At 53.8% G+C, this 20,857-nt stretch overlaps 1 pseudogene; it reads left to right on the top strand.

The window, feature by feature from the left end:
- Positions 1 to 288: 288 nt before the first annotated feature.
- Positions 289 to 414, top strand: LOC129406405 (U1 spliceosomal RNA; annotated as a pseudogene).
- Positions 415 to 20,857: the final 20,443 nt, after the last annotated feature.

Genomic DNA, 20,857 nt, shown 5'->3' with positions numbered 1-20,857 from the left:
AGCCTTCCAGGCAGTGTGTGCATTGGGGGGTACTTTTACTTAAAACTCAGCCCATCAGGCTGCACAATTCAGTGCTGGTGCCTGGGGATGCCACCGCCTGGGTCCTGCCCGTGGCTGCTCAGGCACCTTCAGGGCTACACCTAGTGGTGCTGGGATGCAAGGTGAGGGTTTCTGGTGTCTGCAGAGTACATGCCCTTGACCTCTGAGCCCTCTCCCTGGCCTCCTCTGGGTTCCCTTTGAAGCTTGCTTTCTTGCCCTGGAGAAGGGGGTGATAAAGAATCAGTGTTAATACCTACCTGGCAGGGGAGACACCATGCTCACGAAGGTGGTTTTCCCAGGGCGAGGCCAATCCATTGCTCTCTGGATGACTTCGTGATTCGTGGCTGTAGGGGACTGCATTTGTGCTCTTCCCTACCAAAAAAAAAAAAAGAAAAAGGAATGGATGTTCGCCTGACTGAGCACTCCCGTGTGCCCTACACTGCTGGGAGCCCAGATTTGAAACTCCTGCTGGTTTCCACGGTGTCGGTTCCACCTCCACAGCAGGTTTCAGCTCACCCACAACTAGTTGGTGCCCTACCTTCCAGTGAGGGAAGAGGTCAGTGCCACTCCCAGGACCAGTGGTGTGGCACTAGGGGAGTATTTGGGAGGCCCTAGAGAGGTCACATGAGCACTTTTATCAAAAGGCAACTCTCTAGGTTACCTCATGGTGGGAAAAGAAGCTGGAGGGCCGGCTGGTTGGAAGATGCCCTCATCCCATGACCCCTGCCCCATAAGACCTCAGGGGGAGAGCCTGGGGCAGGTAGTAATGAGGGGGCTTCTCGGAAGGGAAACACTGGACCCTATCACATATGTGGATGGCTTCTTTGAACCTTCTGGTCTCTTGCTAAAAAAGTGCCTCGGTCAGGGACATGGCGGCTCTGAGTTCGAGAGCACATGCCTTGAGTGTATGAGCCCCCAGATTCCATCCCTAGCACTGTGTGGCTTCCAGAGCACAACCAGGGGTGACCCCAGAGGCCTCCACACCTCTGGATGGAGCAGCATCCTGTCGTCTGGCCTGAGCATTGGACTATCAGACTCACAGATCGGCTGAGCATGACCTGGATATATCCTGGGCCACCTGAGCATGCTTGGAAGCACCCCCCCCATGATAAATAAAAATAAGTAAAATTTAAAAATAGCTGTGCCTGTGTCAGTGAGGAGGTTCTGGAAGCAGTGAGCCTGCTCTTTTTGTCCCCTCCCATTAAGGTCAGCCTGGGCTGGAGGTAGTTTCTTATGGGACAATCAGATATGCTTTTATCCTCTCAGTCCAGCCATCATACAGCAACACACATCCCCCCCACCCTGCCCCACCCCCGAGAAATAATCTAGGAGTTGCATTTGGCAGGGGGGGAAAAAAGGAAAGAAAGAAAAAGAAAAGGAAAGCCTGTGTGCAGCTGCAGTTGGGGTCGGTGGAGATGCTGGCCCATATCTAGGCCTGGGGCATCTTACAGGGGCCCCCAAGGGCCAGGAGAGCTAGTGTGGCTGGACAGATGGGGAGCAGGGCTGGCCCGGGGCCAGCAGCACAGGCTTCCTGAGGAGGATGCTTTCGCCCCACTGGAGAGGAGGGCTGGTTCCTGGAGCCCAGTGGGGCTATGGGCAGGAGTCTGGGGGTGTGGGGCTGAACTGCTTTGCTTCTCAGGACACAGTCCCCCTGGGATGGTCCTGCACAAAGCAGTGCCCAAACCTCCTGCACAGCTGGACAGTGGACACTGGGAGCAAGAGGAAGGGGTGGACAGGGGCCCTTCCCCCGCTTCCTTCTTTCTAGCTTGGACTGCACCTCTCTGAGGACACCTTCCTCAGAGGACTGTGACTCAGCTGGATGTCTCCATGCCCTGGCTGCACCCCTCCTGTTCTTCCTCCAGCCCAGTGGCCTTCCTCTTGCTGTGGCTGATGTCTGTATGTGTGGCTGATGTCTGTATGTGTGGCTTCACCGTGTCATGCTCATCGATTCCGCCCCTCCCCCTCCCCATCTGTTTCCCTGACCAGATCAAGGGATCCAGCCTGCCACTTGGAGTCAGTTAGGACAGGGCAGGAGAAGCCTGCTGAGGTGGGCAGAGTTTTCTTCTCCTCCCCTTGCTCCTAGGGTGCGCTGAAGACTTCTGGCGTCCCTGTCTTCCTGTGACCTTTCCCTGCTCCCCGGTCTGCAGGAACTGCTGAAGCTGGTGGCCTCCGGTCCCCTCTGCCTTTCCTGAGGGGCATCCCCCTACGGACTCGCTGACCTCTCTCTGGTCCTGGCTCATCATCGGGCACTTCTCCAAGGCCTACCTGAGCACACGGAGAGGAGGGCTGCTGCATTGTGTCTTCAGACACAGAAACACTTGGCCAGGGTAAGGCAGGGCTCAGCTCTGACAGGCTTCCAGGGCCCCAAGATGGCTGCGGTTTCCCGGGAACAAGCCCAGGGCATCACCCATCTTTTTTTGTTTTAATTCTTTTATTGAATCACCATGTGGAAAGTTACAAAGCTTTCAGGTTTAAGTCTCAGTTATACAATGCTCAAACACCCATCCCTTCACCAGTGCACATATTCCACCACCAAGAATCACGGTATACCTTCCCCCTTCCCCCCACCTCCCCAGCCCCCCACCCTGCCTGTGTAACTGGTAAATTTCACTTTACTTTGCATCACCCATCTTGTCCCAGCTTCTGTGTATGTGGGAAGCGGCCGCATAACAGGACTGAGATCTTGCCCAGAGCTGCTTCAAGGCGGCAGCACCCGGATTCCCCATGGCGGGTGGGTCAGAGAAGATGAGGGTCTGTAGCCAGGAGAGGGGCAGGCCAGGGCAGTGGCTCAGTCCCTGAGGCCGCAAACCCATGGCAGGGGCTCCCAGATTCTCCGAGTGAGGTCAGGGTGCATCTCCGTGTGTCTTGCCCTGGGTGTGGTGGCAGAAAAATCCCTGGCTCTTGCTGCCAGGCCACTGCCAGGTTGCACAAGAGCAGGAGGGCAGCGCTATGCTTGTGTGACTCTGTACAGTGCAGGCCAGGCTGCACTCTGCAGGAGGGCGTGAGTCAGCAGTGCTGGGCTCCTTGGGGAGATGCCAGCCTGGCGGGGTGGGAAGGCCCAACGCCTGGCCTCCATGCCCATGCCTGGGCTATCTCAGCAGGCTCATCAGCTCTGGGCGGCAGTGCTCATGGTGCAAACCCTGAAGTGGGCAGTCCCATAGGAGCAGAAGATAGAGAACGTGCAGGAGGTCCCCAGTGGGACAGTGGGAGAAAGGTAGCACCAAATCTCAAAGTCCTGTGTGGTAGGGCTGACCTGGGGCGCAGGGCCCGGGAGTGGGCTGACCTGGGATGCAGTGCCTGGGGTGCAGGGCCCAGGAGCGGGCTGACCCAGGGTACAGTGCACGTGAGTGGGAGCCAGTGCAGGTTTCGGGGCAGGGGTACTGGTGGCATAAGTGTGCTCCAAAAGGGTAATGAAGGAGTAGGCAGACCATGTGGGTGACCCAGAAACCAGCAGAGCGGACCAGGGTGCAGCTGCTGGGTCCCAGGCAACGGGGAGGATGCTGGCCTAGGCTCAGTATGGGGGAGCGGGGCGGTATCTGAGGAAGGTCGGCTTTCATGCCACTGCCTGAGAGGCTTGGGCTCAGGGTCACAAAAAGGCAAATCCTGTCCTACTCAGGCTGGCACCAGGGCAGGTCACTCTCTGAGCCACTGCACTACTAAGCCCGCAGAGACGGGGACCTCTCGCCTGCTAACGGGGAACAGAAGCGGCCATCAGAGTTGTGTGTGGACGCCCAGAAGCAGCAGGCTGCCTGGTGTGAACCTGGAAAGGGGGGCAGGAGGAGACCAGCCAGATCCTAGGGCAGGGTTTCCTACACAGGGGGACACGACTCCCGCACTTAGGGTTGCTGGACCCATTCTGGGGGCAGTAGTAGTTTCAGGTGCAATTGGGACACTTTAATTTGTTCACTTAAAGTAAATTCCAGGGGCCACTGAGTGCTTTCCCCCACCCCTCAGCTCCTGCGAAGGGGGCAGTAGGCTGGGTATGTTTCCTTCGGTCTCATTGATGGCTCTTTCTCAGGGTCACATGCAGCACCAGCCCCCAGTGCCTCCCCGGCAAACTCCCTCCCAAGCAGTCAGAGGTGCCCGTGAGCCCGGGCAGGGTCACTGTCGAGACCCTTGCCGGTGGAGGTGCATCAGCACCTTCTGACAGTGCCTAAGACCTCAGCGAGTTTCCTGTCCCGGAGTCACTGTGGGGACAGGCCTGAGGAGCCCCACCCACAGCCATGGAGCTGTGCCGGGATGGCCTCCTGCCCGGGCCCTGGAGGGAAAGGTTTGCTGTGTGTACTGCGGGGCCTGGTCAGGCTGCCCACCTTCATGCCTCCAAAATGCCCCTTCTTCTCCCACTGGCTCTGGGATGGAGGTTTCACTTTAAGGGATGGGAAGGGGGGCTGGAGTGATAGATAGCACAGCTGGTAGGGCGTTTGCCTTGCACGCGGCCGACCCGGGTTCGATTCCCAGCATCCCATATGGTCCCCTGAACACCGCCAGGAGTAACTCCTGAGTGCAGAGCCAGGAGTAACCCCTGTGCATCACCAGGTGTGACCCAAAAAGAAAAAAAAATAGATGGGAAGGGACTCTTGCCGTGCTCTGAAATGTGTTTCTGAGAGAGCCTCTGGTTTCTCTCCCAGCAAGAGCCATTTGAGAGGGAGCCACAGACAAAGCCCTGTTCTTCTGGACACCCCACGCTCTTTGCTGGGTAATGGGAGCTCAAAGCTGGGGATCCCTTGTGGGTGTCGTTGGGCCCCTGCAACACGAGAGAGCACAAAAGCTTGTGTGGGGAGGGGACGGGCGAACATGGCCAGCCCAGATCCTTTCTGCTGACCACACGCCCCAGACTGACCTGCACCCACACACGCTTCCTCAGCTGGCAGGACTTTGGCTCTGGACTCCTGCCTGCGCCTCAGAGCTGAGCAGCGCGTGGAGACGCTGACACAGAGTGACGCTTTCTCAGCAAACAGGAGACTGTGGGACAAGGGCTGGATGGAGGAGAGAGTCTGGGCATGTGCTGAAGGATGTGGGAGGGAGCGGGGGAGAGGATGGATGAGAAGGAAGGAGGTGAGAGGTGAGGACCTACCCTGAAGTCACAGGGACAGCAGCCTGAACCGCAAAGCTGTTCCCGTACTGCCACGGCAGCACCCCTGGCACCCAGAGAGGCGAGCACGGAAGATGTGACTTACCTTCCGGAGAGAGGTTTTCATTCAGAGAAAGGCACTGGGAAGCTGAGTTGCAGATCTCTCTCCCCCCACACACACATTTCCTCACCCTTGGCACATGGCTGTGTGGACACGGGCCTGACCCACAGCCAGCTGAAACTGGTAGGGGTGGCAGGTCAGGGCACCCATGCTGAGAGTGGGTGAATGTTCAGGAGGTGCATTTGGGCAGAGTACCAGGGGACCAGGGCTATTGGTCTGGCGTATTGCCAATAGACTTTCCTTGTGGCAGGACCTGGAGCCTCTTTCCCCACCCCCACCTCCCCCAGTAAAACAGATTCAGGCTCTTCTATCTGTGATTTCAGGGCAAACAAACCACACAAGGCAGAGAGTGACTGCAAGGGCCTCCAGTATAACTTTTCCTCACATACATTTTTAATTATATCATTGGCACCCGTAACACCTTTGTCCCTAGTCTTTGCAGATGCCCAAACTGTGGAATTGCTTCCATACAGGTGTGAATCCAGGGTGTCAGCCCATGTGGGCATTCCTGGGAGCAGAACTTGGATAGCTGGCAGCTTTCTTTGTGGCTGGCAAGACAGTGGTCTTCTGTGTGCTAGGGTTCAGCCCCTCGGGGCCCACCTGTCCTCCCGGGAGGAGCTCCATAGGAGGTGCTCCAGCCCTAGGATGAGGGAGAAGATCAGTGATTTGGAATTCCATTTTTTCATCTTTATTATTTTGCGTATCCATTTTTGTAAAAATATTTGAGATTCATATGACCTTATCTGTGTTATCTGGATACCCACCCAACAGTAATGTGACTCATTATTGTTGCATAAATTCAGAAACCCTTTGCAGGGTGGGAAGATGACTCAAAAGGCTGGAGCACATGCCTGGCATGTCTGAGCCCCCCAAGTTTTTTTAAAAATTTATTTTATTCTTTAATTAGTGAATCACCATGAGGTTACAGATACAGATTCACACATTTTAGAACTTGTTTTTCCCTCAATGTTCACAAACACATCCCTCCACCAGTGCCCATTCTCCATCACCAATAAACCCAGTATCCCTCCCTCCCCAATCCCATCTTCCCCCCCCACCCACCCTGCCTCTGTGGCAGGGTACTCCCTTTTGATCTCTCTCTCCAATTGGGTGTTGTAGTTTGCAATAGGGATATTGAGTGGCCATTGTGTTCAGTCTCTAGTCTACTTTCAGCACGAATCTCCCTTCCCGGGCGGGATCTCCAACCACATTTTACTTGGTGTTCCCTTCTCTATCTGAGCTGCCTTTTTCCCCCAGCATGTGAGACCAGCTTCCAAGCCATGGAGCCAACCTACTGGTAGTTATTTCTACTATTCTTAGATATTAGTCTCCTATTCTGTTATTTTATATTCCACAGATGAGTGCAATCTTTCTATGTCTGTCTCTCTCTTTCTGACTCATTTCACTTAGCATGATACTTTCCATGTTGATCCACTTATATGCAAAGTTCATGACTTCATTTTTTTCTAACGTGAGCTCCCCAAGTTTGATACCCAGCACCCTGGGGCACCCTGAGCACTACTGAATGTGGCCCTAGTGGCCCTCAGTATTACAGGGTCCAAAACATTGAACTATCAGCCTGCTCTGTTGGGCTGGGCATTGCCAGGAGTGGCCCCTGTACTCCCCTCCCCCAGCAAAAAATGGGGAGAGAACCCTTTGGATGTCTCCAAGATGGTGTTGGTATGTTTGACTGTTCACATTGACCCCAAAGGAAGGCTGACCACGGCCTGGTCCACCACTGGAGGAAGTTTAGTTTGGTGTGTTAAGACAGATGCGTGGCGGATGCCTGTGGCAGTGCCCGTGGCCAGGGCTCCTGTTTGATGTTGGCCACAGTCATGCTCAAATGTCACACAGATCCTGGCTTGACACTCGGTACCTTGTTCAAGTTTGTTGTCAGTGAAGTTGCTGGGAACTTGGTGAGGAGAAGAGAGGTAGGGTTAGGGTTAGGAGGCTGAGTCTATTTAAGGCAGATGTGCCACTAGAAGGTACCTCTATGAGGTCCGTGTGGCTTCACGGGAACAGGAACATCCTCACATTACCGGGTAACCCCTCCTAAGAAACGGTGCTGCGGGCTCTCGCCCTTGGCTGAGAGCAGGGCGCCTCGCGCTTGGAGCAGGAGCGCTCTGAGTGCTGGTCTCTTCACAAGCATTGTTTGCAGGCAGTCTGGATTGGTAATAATTACATCAAAACACAGAAACAAAACTGGCCCGAGGCCACATCGTTCTATTATACCCGTTCCTGGCAGTTGGTCTACAGTGAAACTGTCTGGTCCTCTGGGTTGTTTTGTTTGCGTGTTAGTTCCGAAGATGCCCAGGCTCTTTGCAGCTTCAACAGTGACAAGTGGGAGGCGCCGTTTGCACCAATGGCTGTCCAGGCACGTGTATCCATTCACTTGCCAGCTTGTCTGCATGGACTGTGTATCCAAGGTCCCGAGAATGTGGCAGGTTGCAAAACAGGTATAAACCTTCTCCTCCTGGAGTTCATAATCCGGAGAGGATCAAATGGCCACCCCCGCCCTGCAAAAAGAATGAGCAAATGCTCTGTAATGCTCGGTGGAGAGGAAGGGAGAGGTGGCTGGGGAGGAGATGGACTGAGGGCAGTGGCCTCTGAGGGTTTGAGGGGGACAGGGTGCTATGGAGATGTCCTTGTCTAGAGCCGGGAGGGGCAGAGAGCTTTAATCACAAACAGCAGGTGCAAAGACCCCAAGGCAGGGAAAGTCAGTGTGTGCTGGATAATATTTTAATGCTAATGTCACAAAAACCTAGATTTCCATCGGCTTGCTGTGAGACCAGGATCCTGGGGTACAGGGAGTGAAAGCTGGGGTCTGCATTCTAGTGTGGGGGCCCACACTAGACATTGAACTCAGACTGAGAAGGCTGTGGGGGCAGAAAGTTTCCCTGGGGCTTCTTAGTGAGAGGAGGGGGCTGCTGTGTGCGGTGCTGAAGGACGTCAGGGAAGCAGTCCCCTCCCCCCTCCCGCCATCCACACATGTGACCTTCCAGGGAAGTGATCCTCAAGCCCTAGCATGCCTCAGAAGCACCTACAGGACTTGTCAAAACATGGTGGGGGCCCCACCCCAGGATTCTGATTCAGGAGGTTCAGGGTGGGGCTTGAGAATGCCTCGAGTACACATTCTCAGCCCATCCTGCTGCTCTGGTCCAGGGCACCGCACCTTGGTCATGAGCAAACTGAAAGCCACCGGGGATCTGCAGAGCAGGGACAGGGACGGGAGAGACAGGCAGAGAGACGAGAGGCGGGAGGGAGTCTCCAGGCAGGTGGTCTCTGTTCTGCCCCCATAGAGCCAGTGATGGACTCTCACACACTCACTCCTGCATTCTCACACACTCAGTCCTGGCTTCCAGAGAGGCGACAGAAAATGGGCTTCGAGCATCTTTTGTACCTACCCTCAGTATTTGGCAGGCTGGGATGGGAACTGGGTCCATTTCTTGTCTCTTGGGGCTGTGTTTGCAGCAGGCTCCTCCTGGGTGCTGGGGGGCGCTCCCAGCTCCTTCCTCAGCTTGCCCCTAGCTCACCTCCACAGCCCTCAGCAGGGACGGGAAAGGCGCTCCCTCCCGTGGCTGCACGGTATGAAGGCGTATGGTGCCAGATGCAACTGTGAGCCAGCCCGTGACTGCAGCTGGCGGGGCAGGGCCAGGGTGGGCACCCTGCTCAGCCCAGCAGCTGGAGGCAGTAGCTGACCAGCCTGAAGTCTAACAAAGCACAGCCCTACAGGCACTGGGCAGGTAGGTAGGAGGCAATTCCCCGGCCTGTGAGGAGAGTGGACTTAGTCCAGGCCGCAAGGAGCTGAAGCTTCCCACAGCTGGGGAGGGAGGAAGGCTCAGCAGTGGGCTGCTGTTTCCTGGATTGAAGGCTGGTTTGGGATGGCTTCATGGAACACTGGGCCCGGCGGGGAAGCAGAGTGGTGACCTCTGGGCCCAGCCCACAGAGCTATCCTGTGGGGGTCTGCTCCACCTTCCCTGGGGCCAGGACCCAGCTCATCCCAGTTCTGCCCGTGGGCCCAACCTCCTTGATCCCGGCCTGCTCCACTCCAGAGAGGACTCACCCCTGCCAGGCCAGGCCAGGCTCGTTGAGAATTAGATACAGGGGGCCTGGCCTCTGGTGGCCATTTTGGTGAGGGCCTTGGAAGCAAAGTGCCTTTCCTGAAGGTCCTGGTCACATATCATTTCAGGGCGCTCTCCTGGGCATCAGGCAGGATCTCAGTGACTGTTCTGCTGAAGAAGACCGTGTTCATGGGGGTGGGAGGGAGCAGTACCGAAGCCCCCCTACTCAGGCCTTCCCAACCCTCCTCTTGTTGGTAGTGATGGCCTTGGTGCTGAGGCTTGGGTTGTAGTGAGCATGTGAGGAGGGAGCAGGGGGGAAGCGAAGGGAGCTCTAGATGGTTCTCAAGGTCAAACAGGAGGGGGGTATATTCAAGGTTAAGTGCAAGACGGGAGGTAATAGTGGTAATGGGCGATAAGGTGAGCCTAATCAGGACATAAGCGCACAGGCATTAGCATATATACACTTACCACCATAGTGTGACTAAAAATCATCATTGTGAAGGAGTAGCTAATTCTTACCTTTTTTTTTTGGTTTGTTTGTTTTGGGGCCACAGCCCCAAGAGATGAGAAAGGGACTCAGTTTCCATTCCAGCCCTCCAAATAGCAGTGTTCAGGGCTTACTCCTGGCTCTGTAATCAGGGGTCACTTTTAATACTCAGGGGACCATATGTGGTGCTGGGGATTGAACCCAGGTCAGCCATATGCAAGTCAAGAGCCTTTCTAGCTATTATCTCTCGGAGCACCCCCATTATCCAACTTTTATTTGTAGACACTGCTAAGCCTTTGAAGAGCCACAGTTCCACTTCAGCAACTCAAGACCCCTTTAAGGAATTGTTATTCCCATCCTTAGAAGCTGCAGCATGGCTATTTTTCTGAGAAACCAGAGTGGGGTGGAGCGGGGGGGGGGGGGGCTGGGGCCCCAGAATAGACCCTGTGTGGCTGCCTGCCTCCTATTCCCGAAACCATTATCTGAGGGCTGCCATCATTCACCCCACTGGACACACCTTGCCCTGTGTCCTTCCTGAGGCTTGAGTGGAACTGCAGGGGAAAAACAAGCAGGAGTATGGATGCTGCCCTTGCAGTGACAGTGAGGGTGATGTTCAAGGCGGAAGTCAGGGACAAAGGCCCTGGAGCTGGGCTGCTGGAGTCCACAAACTTATCAGCTGGGGGACTGGGCCACAGACTCATCCTTGTGCCTCTGGGGCTTCCTCAAGGGCTGAAGTATCATTCAGTAGAGAGTCTCAAACTTATTTGCCCTACCCACTCCCTTTCAGGAAGAAACAAAAGACCACTTGTCACCCCCTAGAAATCTACTTTCTTTTTTTTTTAATTTATTATTTATTTATTTATTCTTTTAAAAATTATTGAATTACCGTGAGATAGTTACAAGCTTTCATGTTTGGGTTACAATCACACAATGGTCAAACGCCTATCCCTCCACCAGCGCACATTCCCCACCACCAATATCCCGGGTATACCCCCCTTTCCTACCCTTCCCCTGCTACAGTGCTATTTAACTTACAGATCAACACACTACCAGGTGAGCTGGATTGTGAAAGTTCCTAAGAATAAAAGGAACTTATTTGTGTGACATTACTGTGCTCTTCTCCATAATATTGGACTACTGCAGTGATTTTATTCAAGTCAAGCATATAGATTTCTTCCACTCCTAATAATTCTAAAAGAAAGTAACACTGTAATAAGATTTGGAATTACCTCACTGCTTGTTTTTCTCTGTTAGAAGACAAATGTATACTGACTCAAAATAAAGTTAAGATGATGACTTTTCATAGTTGGAGTTTCAGAAATTTCAAGACATTTTAATTTCCACTGATTCCCTACTTAGTTTTCCAGAACTCTTCGAGCAAATGTACAGATTTATTGCTGCTTTCCCTTCCTCCTTTTCCATTTTGGAGTTATACTTTTTGGTGCTTGGGAATTACTCTTTGTTCTGAGCTCATGGCTCACTCCTGCTTGGACTCAGGGGACTATGGAGAGCTGGGGATTGAGATCAGGTCAGCAGCAGCCAAGCAAGCACTCTAAGCACTCTTCCAGCCTTTTTTTTTTAGTTTTTTAATTATCAGAGTTAGAAACTGAATATGATAACACTTGTTTTCAAAGTGTTCAGTAGGAAAAGCTCATGGAAAAATGTAATGGCAGCATTAGACCACTAGACAATAAGGTGCATAGAACAAAAGTACCCACTCAATAGAGGAGTCGAGGGTGCTTCTTGGAAGAGTATTGTCACCTCAGCTGAGTTGTAAAACTAAAGCAGGAATGCTTTCTGTGCAGTATATCCTTAATCTGCTCAGTCCCCTTTCCTTAACTCTTCTAGGTACTTCCTTCCGTTGTCAGCTGCTGCTTATGTGGAAAACAGCTGTTCATACACTGTTGCATTGTATCTCTTATCCATATATATATTTGCTTTTTTGGGTCACGCCCGGCGATGCTCAGGGGTTACTCCTGGCTCCTCACACTCAGGAATGACTCCTGGTCCTGCTCGGGGGACCATATGTGATACTGGGAATCAAACCCGGGTCAGCCACATGCAGGGCAAACGCCCTACTCACTGTACTATTGCTACAGCCCCTGACATATTTTAATCCATAAGTAGATACCTGAAGCAGATGGGAGCAACCAGTATCCCTTCATAGGTTTTTCAGGATGGGATGTAGTGAGGCTTGAGAGCTGCCAGTTGTTTTCTCTTATACAGTTTGTAAAAGAAAAATAAAACAGCAATAAGGGTCCCGCACACAAAAACATACACACACACATGCATGTATGTGCACATGTTATTGGAGAACACATGCTGTCAGCATTCAAGCCTCCATCTTGATTGTTGCCTGCAGTGAAATCTACTTTCTTTTAAGTGAACAAAAAGAAAGCATCCCCCAATTTTGTTGCACCCAAAGCACCGTATACCTCTCTTTGTTCCCATACACTCTACAGGGAAGTACTCACTTGGGGAAATTCTGGTCTAGAAGGTGCTATGGATAGGTGTTGAGGTGGTTCTGTCTCCTGGGCACGGTGTTATTGGGGTTGGCACTGTGAATGTGACCCAGTGGGCAGGGGGAAGGGTGGACTTGGGTGAAGGAATGGTATTTCTAGACAACATGGAGCTCTCCTGTAGTCCTCCATCTGTGCTACAAGGGTCCCACACAGCTTCCTGCCCCCCATCTACAGTGGTTGCATCCTCACTCTTTGGCGAGAGGGTCTCAGTAGACCCCAGAGCTCTCAGGAGATAGGGACTTCTTGGAGAGGGCAGACTCCAGATTTCGGGTTGGGGGGTTTCTAGAGAAACTGGCTATTCACTGGAGAGCAGGGGTGGCTTCCTGTGGTGCTGCAGACTGTGGCGCTCGAGCCCTCTCTCCTCAGCTTCAGGGGAGGGGCCACGGAGAGCCGGGCTGGCGGATGCAGGAGGCTGCAGAGCCTGTCAAGGTTAACAGATAGGCCTTGGCATTCCCTTAGGAAGTTATTCAACTTCTCCCCTGACTCAGACCACGTTGTTTCAAAGCATGTGGTATAAACTACTGACCACTGGGGAATTGCTTGAATTAACAAACTCATTTTTCCCGAGACCTGAGGTTGAACTTGAGTGGGGAGTTCAGGGCTCTTTTGCAGAAATCCAATAGATCGGGAAAACTCATGTTACACTATGTTTTCGACCTTGATCAAATGCACATTGTGCATGGCTTTTCCACGCCTGCTCACTTCCAGCTGCACTGTGTTGCTGGGAACTGTGGCTGGCCAGGGCAGAGACTGGCACGGGGGCTGGGTACCAGGGGAGCCAGCCTCCAGTCTGGATGGGAAGGAGCTGCAGAATGGTTCTCAGGTCAGAGACACAACTCAATGGGCTGATTGCATGGTTTGTATGTAGGAGGTCCCGGTTCAATCCCTGGAACTGCATGACCCCTGAGCACAGAGCCAGAGGTAATGATTGTCCCCAGGCACTATAGAGTGTGGCCCCCAAACCAAGAAAAGAAAAGCATGCTTCTCCTCTCCACCCTGTTCTTCCTCCATTCTCTCCACCTCCTGTCTCTTGCCTCCTTATCCCCGCTGTCTGGCTGCATTCCTTAAAAGCAGTGTGAGGGGCTTGGTGGCACAATCATGGCTTCTGGACTGAGTCCAGGAGACCCTCTTGTGCCTGCCTCCCCTCCACAAGTGGGCTCTCGGCACACTTGAGGAAAGGCTAGTTTTTTAAAAAATTTTATTGTATTGAATCACTGTGAGATAGTTATAAGCTTTCATATTTGGGTTACTAACACACAATGATCAAACACCCACCCTTCCACCAGTGCACATTCCCCACCACCAATATCCCCTGTCCAACCCCCCTTTCTCACCCTCCCCCCGCCTCCATGGCAGACAATATTCCCCAAATTCTCTCTCTACTTTTGGGCATTATGGCTGCCCTCTGGCCCTCCCAGCACTCCCTCGGGGGTGAATGATGGTGACCCTCAGATCATGGTCTCAGGAGCATGAGGCAGGCAGTCACACAGAACATGGCTGTCAGTGGGACAGACCAGGAGGCCACAGCTATGATGGGTTCAGTGCTCTGGCTGTGCTTGATGGGTTTGTCTGTACCCGCATGGACAGAGGTGTCTCGGGGGAGCTGGGTGGGTAGTCACCATCTCCGCATACAGGCAGGATCATGGGGTCAGCGTGGATTCCCACAGGATGGGAATATAAGGAAGTGAAACTGAAGGCACACAAGTGGAGTCTTGGGTCTTCTCACGCGTTAGTGGGCCACCCCTTCCTTCTCTCTCAGATTCTGGCCTGAGGTGGTCGGTGGGAGAGTCAGAGCTGGCTTGGGTATCACTTGGTGGCCTCCGTCATCTTCTTACACTTACACTGGGAAACTTGATGACAGAGTTTTTAGAAATTCATTCTTTGAGGTAACATTGATTTACAAGAGTTTAAATATTTAAGTTTTAGGGATACAGCGTTACCGCACCCATCACCAAAGTGCCTGGATCCCTTCACCACAGCCTACTGACTCCCCCCTCTATTACCCAGTTCCCCTCATATCTCCATCCCCTCATTTCTGCATTAGAGCCTAAGGGCTTGCTTGCAGGGGACATTGTCTGCTCCCTGCCTTGTTTTATTTGCTTTTCCTGCAGCAGTGCTCAGCACTTCCTTCTGCGTCTGTGCTAAGGGAGCCCTCCTGGCAGTACTCAAGAACCACATACGGCGCCGGGAACTCAACCAGAGTTGGCCACGTGCAGGGCCAATGTACTCTCCCCCGCCTCTTCCAGTTTGTTTCCTGACATCTTACATACTAGTGGGCTCCTCCTGCATTTGTCTCCTCCTGACGGACTTCACTCAGTGCCATCCACGTTGTCGCAGGGCTGAGGTTCCATCTTCTCTCCCGGCTGAGCAGTGGCCCCCTAGTAGTCTGTGCCAGGAGAAACAATGCCTCAGCTGCTCCTCCTGGGCCACAACAAAACTGGGATGACATGAGGAGGACCCGTGTCCAGTGGGGTGCCCCCTGATCACCCGCCACAACTCCCAGAAAAGAGCCACCCCACCATTCTCAGGTTTTTTCCAGACACAGTACATGGAGCGTGCAGGGGTCAGGCACGGACCTGTCTTTGGGCGATCCCTTTTCTAAACCCACCACTGGGCATGGCTTGGAGAAAAGTCTCCTGGATTGAGGGCACGGCCCAAACAAGTCAGACAGTAACCCCCGAGATCCTGGGAGACATGTGCCAGGGGGAACTGACTTTAAACCCTGTGGCACCTGAGCCTGCACCCTGCTTCTCCCACTCCCATGGGTAGGCATCTTTCCATGCTTACTGATGCCCTGTGTGCATGTGCTGTGCCCTCCCTCCTACTGACTTCCCGTGTCCCCGTATTGGACTGAGCTGGCTGAGATGGGCACGGTGTGATCACCGATCCCTTCTCTCCTCGCCAGGGGAGCCAACCAGCTGAGATCACCTGTGCTCCCTCAACTGTTGTCTACCGGCTGGGGCTACAGTAATTTCCAATGGGGTTCTGGGGGATTTGGAACAGAGAGGGGGGCATATGGGGCACCCCCACTCCTAGGCAGGCCCAGAAGCTTCCCCGGCCTCTTGATTGCTAGCAGGCCTAGGGGGTGGCCTGGCCCTGACCTCGGGGCCCCAGCCCTCCGGTGCCCTGTTTGTCATCCGCAGCCCTGTCAGGCCCGCTCCCCAGGCGGGGGGCTGCCCTGTGTTCCTCCGAGGCCCCGGCAGAGCGCACGGAGTTATGTAATGCTGCTGAGCCAACATTGAGGAGTCGCAGCCAATTTGCTGTGCCTGCAGTGACACTGTGCAGGCGCTCAGCCTTTGTCTCGGGGCCGTCCACAGATAGCACGCCTCTGTTCGCCGGGAGACGCGGCGCAAATCATGGAGGCCGGAGCGTGCCGCCTCCAGACGGCTCATTTATGCCACGAATGGTATGATTTGTAAAGCCATAAATCTCCTGTCTCGGCCAGCAGGCCGCCGAGGCCAGAGCCCCTTCCACAAACGCACCTGCTCCCCGCGATCCCCACCCCTGCACTGGCTGCTTGTTGGGAAACAGGGTCCTGGCCCTAAGCCCCACTGGCATCCCGGGACGCAGGCCTGCAGGACTCGTGATGCTCGTGGGTGATATGCAGTGCCCCGTTTCCCATGCCCCCCTCACCACCCCAGATGTCACTCATCCTCGACCTCCCCTATCATGGCTTCATGTGTGCTCACAGGGGCCTGGGGCCGACGCGGCTTCTTCTGAGCAGTGGGTGGGCTGTGGGAGAGCGAGCATTTGGCCCCAGTTCTCTGCTGTGATGGTCAAGGGCAGGAACCTGCCTTTAGAAAGTGTCGGCTTCCTCCTTGGAGGGGTGCGGGGAAGGGGGGAGGCACTGGGGATCAACAGTCACTCCACTGGACCAGCTGTCTGGGGTGTACCAGCACTTCAGCCCCACGCACCCCAAGTGCAGCAGAAGCTTCTTTCTCTCCAGGGACCTTGGGGGTGGGAGTGGAAATGAGTCTCTGCCCTTGAAGTTCTGGAAGCTCATGGTTAGCAATGTCACGGTCCCCTGCCTGAGTCCAGTGCCCAGGCAGCTGGCACCCGTCAGCTCACTGCTGATGTTCTGGTGAGGGGAGGGGGCGTCCTCACCCTCCCCTTTCCCCTCCTCTTCCCTCCCCTCCCCTGCTCTTGCCTCTCCTCCCCTCCCCTCCTTTTTTCTCCTCTTCGCCTCTCTCCCCTCCCCTCCTTTTTTCTCCTCTTCACCTCTCTCCCCTCCCCTCCTCCTCCCCCTCTCCTCGCTTCCCTCTCTCCTCCCCTCCCCTCCCCTCCCCTCCCCTCCCCTCCCCTCCCCTCCCCTCTCGTCTCCTCCTCTCCCCTCCGCTCCCCTCCCCTCCCCTCTCATCTCCTCCTCTCCCCTCCCCTCCCCTCCCCTCCCCTCCCCTCCCCTCTCATCTCCTCCTCTCCCCTCCCCTCCCCTCCCCTCCTCTCCCCTCCCCTCTCCTCTCCTCTCCTCTTTCTTCCCCCCTCCCCTCCCCTCCCCTCCCCTCCCCTCTCCTCTCCTCTTTCCCTCTCCTCTCCTCTCTTTCTATTTTTCCTCTTTCTTTCCTGTCTCCATTTTCTACCTTTGCTATTTATGTTACTGTCAGATTTCGTTTTCCAAATGAAATAGCATGGGGCATTTAGGAGCTAGACAAGCGTAGGAAGGAGGAGTCCCTGGGAACCCCCCTGCTCTGCTCATTTCCTCAAGGCTCTGGATTAACCCTAGCTTTGCAGAGGCGGGGTGCAGAGAAGACTCCCCCCACCCCACTGCTTGCCACCAAGGGTAGCTATGTCACCACCTCTGGTCTTTTGCTGGGGTTCTTCTCCTGGTGGGACCCAGAGAAGGCCTGAGGGAGTGTTTTTGCTCTCCCTTCTGAGCTGATCCCATGGGTCACCATTGGGTCCTCTCTGGAGAGGTGGGTCCTCTCTCCACCTGCTCCAGCCAGGGCTCAGTGTCAGCCCTCACTACATGGGGCCCTGTGTCCTTGGCCTTCCAGTATCATTCTGGTATGTCCTGAGGTGGGGAATCACTCCTGCTGGGAGAGTTAGAGTCCATTAAATCCTCTACTGGGACCTCACATAAGTTGGACCTTGCTTCAGGCTCCAGCCTCCTGGGACACAGGACCCCCTTCTTGCTCCATCCCAGAAGGACAGCCTCAGGTTCTTGTGTGCATGAGCATCTTCCTTCCCTGCCCCAGCTGCCGGGTCTGGGAAGAGAGACAGAGTGGTGCCTTGGGGGGGGGCGGGGAACATCACTTGGGAAGAAGAGTCCCAAGGGAACATCTCTGCACCTGGTCCCGAGGGAAGGCCTCAGCGAGGATGGCATCTCTTTGGGGAGCTGGAAAGAAGGAAATGCTGCTGCTGATTGCCAGGAAGGAGTGCTAGGGCCAGGCTAGAGATGCCAGCACTTTGCCCCCAGAGACTGAGTTGAGTGCCTGGTTCCAGGTCATCATCAGAAGAGTGGGTGAGCATGGGTCACCCCCACCTAACCACCCCTGTCTCAGTAGGATGTCTGGTCACCCCCTTTCTGGGTGCCTGTTGAGCAGGTGTGTGGTCTGGGCCTTCATGCATATATTAGAGCCCTTTCTCTGCATCTAGTCAGCAGCGATAAAGTAGAAAGAACTAGAATGGGGGAAACTGAGTTCCCAGAGGGGTTATGTGACTTACTCAAATTGTTCCTGCTAGGAAAGAAACAGTAATGGGGTTCTGATCACTTTTTAATTAATTAATTTATTTTTTCTTTTTGGGTCACACCCGGTGTTGCACAGGGGTTACTCCTGGCACATGCATTCAGGAATTACTCCTGGCGGTGCTTGGGGACCTTATGGGGTGCTGGGATTCGAACTCGGGTCAGCCTTGTGCAAGACAAACGCCCTACCTGCTGTGCTATTGCTCCAGCCCCAGGGTTCTGATCACTTTGAACTATACCTGCATTGTGAGCTCTGTGCAGACAGAGCCCTGCTAGTCCTGCTGTCCACTGACCGTCTCCTGCCCAGCCAGCCGCTCAGGGCTGAGCATGTACACATGTGTTGGAGCATGTGTGTCTCAGAGCCCACCTTTCCATCTCTGAGGCCCTTCTAGCAGGATTTCTCTACCTCGTGGGGCTGCCCTGGTGACATACACTTGTGGCCAGGTCAGCCACACCCTATAGTCAGCTTTCTGGTCCCGTTAGGCGCCAAAGAAACTGTTGCATCACACATTTGTCTTGGGTTTTGACTATTCATGATTCACCTTTACAGAGAAGGCAAGAGTGACTCACACCAATTGAATCAGTCTGTGAAAATTCTCGGGAAATGCCTGATAAACTGCCGGCTAGCTGCCAGCTCCAAGTACTCAGAAATCACTAAGTTAAACAAGTCTTAGAAAATTCAGTCTTCCTAGCACAATTTTCCTTATTTGAGTTAATGGCACGAGGCACCTTTCCTCTGGTGCTGTGAGGAGTACCAGGGCCGCCCCATGGCCCGCACCAGGGTCCCTGGGAAGGAGAGCATATCACCCCTGTGTGTGGGGGGGGTGGGTGATGGGACTTGCCAACACCTTCCAGCCATCACCTATGCCCTGAGGACCACACTTGAGGCCCCAGAGGATGCTGGGCAATGAGAATAGGGTTTAGGAGTTCTCTGCAAGGTAATGACAACAGAGCCACTGCCTCCACTCTGGCGTTTCCGGGACTGGTCAGGCCCATAGAGTTCAGGTTATTTGTGATAACTAAGTGAAAGTAAGTGTGGAGCCCCAGAGAGCACTCCACAGTGGCAGGGGTGGGTCCTGGCACGTGGCTGGCAGGTGACAGAGGTTCCCTGACAGCCAGTGGCTGTTGATAGGTTCAGGCTGTTGATTTCTAACTTGCACTGATTTCCCATGAACCTCTGAGCTCTCAGGCAGGTGGGCTGAAGAAAGTACTCAGGGTTTCAATGGGGTCAGGGTGGGGTCATTGGAGCTCAAAGTCCATGGCTGTTAGTGGACACCCATTCCTTTCAGAAGTTCCTACAGCTCAGAGGGTAGAGTGGGACATGCCACTGGGAATGGGACGCCCTGCTCAGAGGAAAGAAACTTCCTCAGTCTGGTCTTCTGCCTGAACTTTATTTGAGGCGGCTGGGGGTGCAGGCCTATAGGAGACCACACACCAGTGGCTCTCAGTGCTTATTCCTGGCTCTGTGTTAAGGGGTCACTGTGGCTGGTGCTGGAGATGGATAGCCATCTTTAGCCAAGCCAGTAGCCTCTGCCAAGCAAAGAGCCTCACCATTGGTGCTCTCTGACACCTCCTGCACTTTCTCTGGTACTCCCTCCCATGGGGAAGGGCTGCTGCAGAATGAGAAGTGAAGATTGGTGCTGGGTCCACCAGAGAGGCACCGGAGCCATCACTGTGAGTCTGAGGCTAGGCTAGAGTGCAGCCTTGTCTCCCCACCTTCCCTGACCTTCTACTCATCCCTCTCTCATCCAAACACTCGTGATCAAATGCATTGATCTCACTAGTATTCTTAAATTATCAAAATATTATCTCTAGGGTCTAACTTCTCTTAATTGAATTTTATTATTATTATTATTATTATTATTTTGGAGTAGGGTGGGTACTCCTAAGCAGTGCTTGGGAGCGGGGGGCTGAGGGGTGCTTCTGGAGATAAGCAACTAGCATCCCAGATAGTCCCATGCTTGAGCCCATCATGGCTGGAGGGCGCCAGGGCCACTCCCTGTGGTTCTTGGGATGAAGCAGGACATGTGGGGCGAGTGTCAAACTCATGTCTGTATCCATCTGAGAAATACACTCCTGATGCCTGAACTACCTTTACAGCTTCCTTTAAATTGTTTTGGATTTGGGGCCTCAACTAATAGGTGCTCAGGGATTACCCCTGGCAGTGGTCAGGGGACCATATGTGGGACCTGGGATCAAACTGGAGCCAGCCACCTGCAAGGCCAGCGCCTTGAGCCCCTTGCTATGTCTCTGCCATCCCCCAACCCAGTTTTATTTTACATCTCTTGAAAGGCAGATAAGAAAGGGTGAATGATGGTAGAAATCGGTGAATGTGCAACCATAATATGCTGTTGAGGTGTTATAGAACCTTCTGGATGATGGGAATGGTCTTCACTGGCCAGACTGCCCAACACAATGACCATTGACCCAGGTGTCAATTGAGCTTTTACAGTGTTGTTAGTGTATCTGAATGATCCCATTTTTTACCTCTTGGAGATTTTGATTCATATTTCAACTAAATCGAGGTTTCAGCTGGAGGCTGCTATGTTGGCCAGCACAGTGCAGGGTGTCTTGATGTGGCCCCTGCCCCTTATCTGGTCTTTGTTACACTATCATGATAGATTGCATCCGCGGGGGCTTGGATTGCCCTTTGGCTTTATTTATTTAATGTATGTGATGCTTACGGTTTAAGTGTTGGCTGGGACACTGAGGCCAGATAGAGCTGACTGGTTTTAGACCCAACATAAGATGAGAGCCTGGCTCAGTCTGAGTGAAATGAAAAAGAGGGGTGTTTCCTATTTGACACTTCTGTAACTGACAGTTGCCTGGGAGTTAAGCTCAGGGAGCACCTAGCGCCCGGGTGAAATCTAAAT

The sequence above is a fragment of the Sorex araneus genome, chromosome 6 (assembly GCF_027595985.1).
Source record: "Sorex araneus isolate mSorAra2 chromosome 6, mSorAra2.pri, whole genome shotgun sequence".
Classification (NCBI taxonomy): Eukaryota; Metazoa; Chordata; class Mammalia; order Eulipotyphla; family Soricidae; genus Sorex; species Sorex araneus.
The sequence above is the reverse complement of the archived record's forward strand: the minus strand, read 5'-3'. Positions and strand labels throughout refer to the sequence as shown.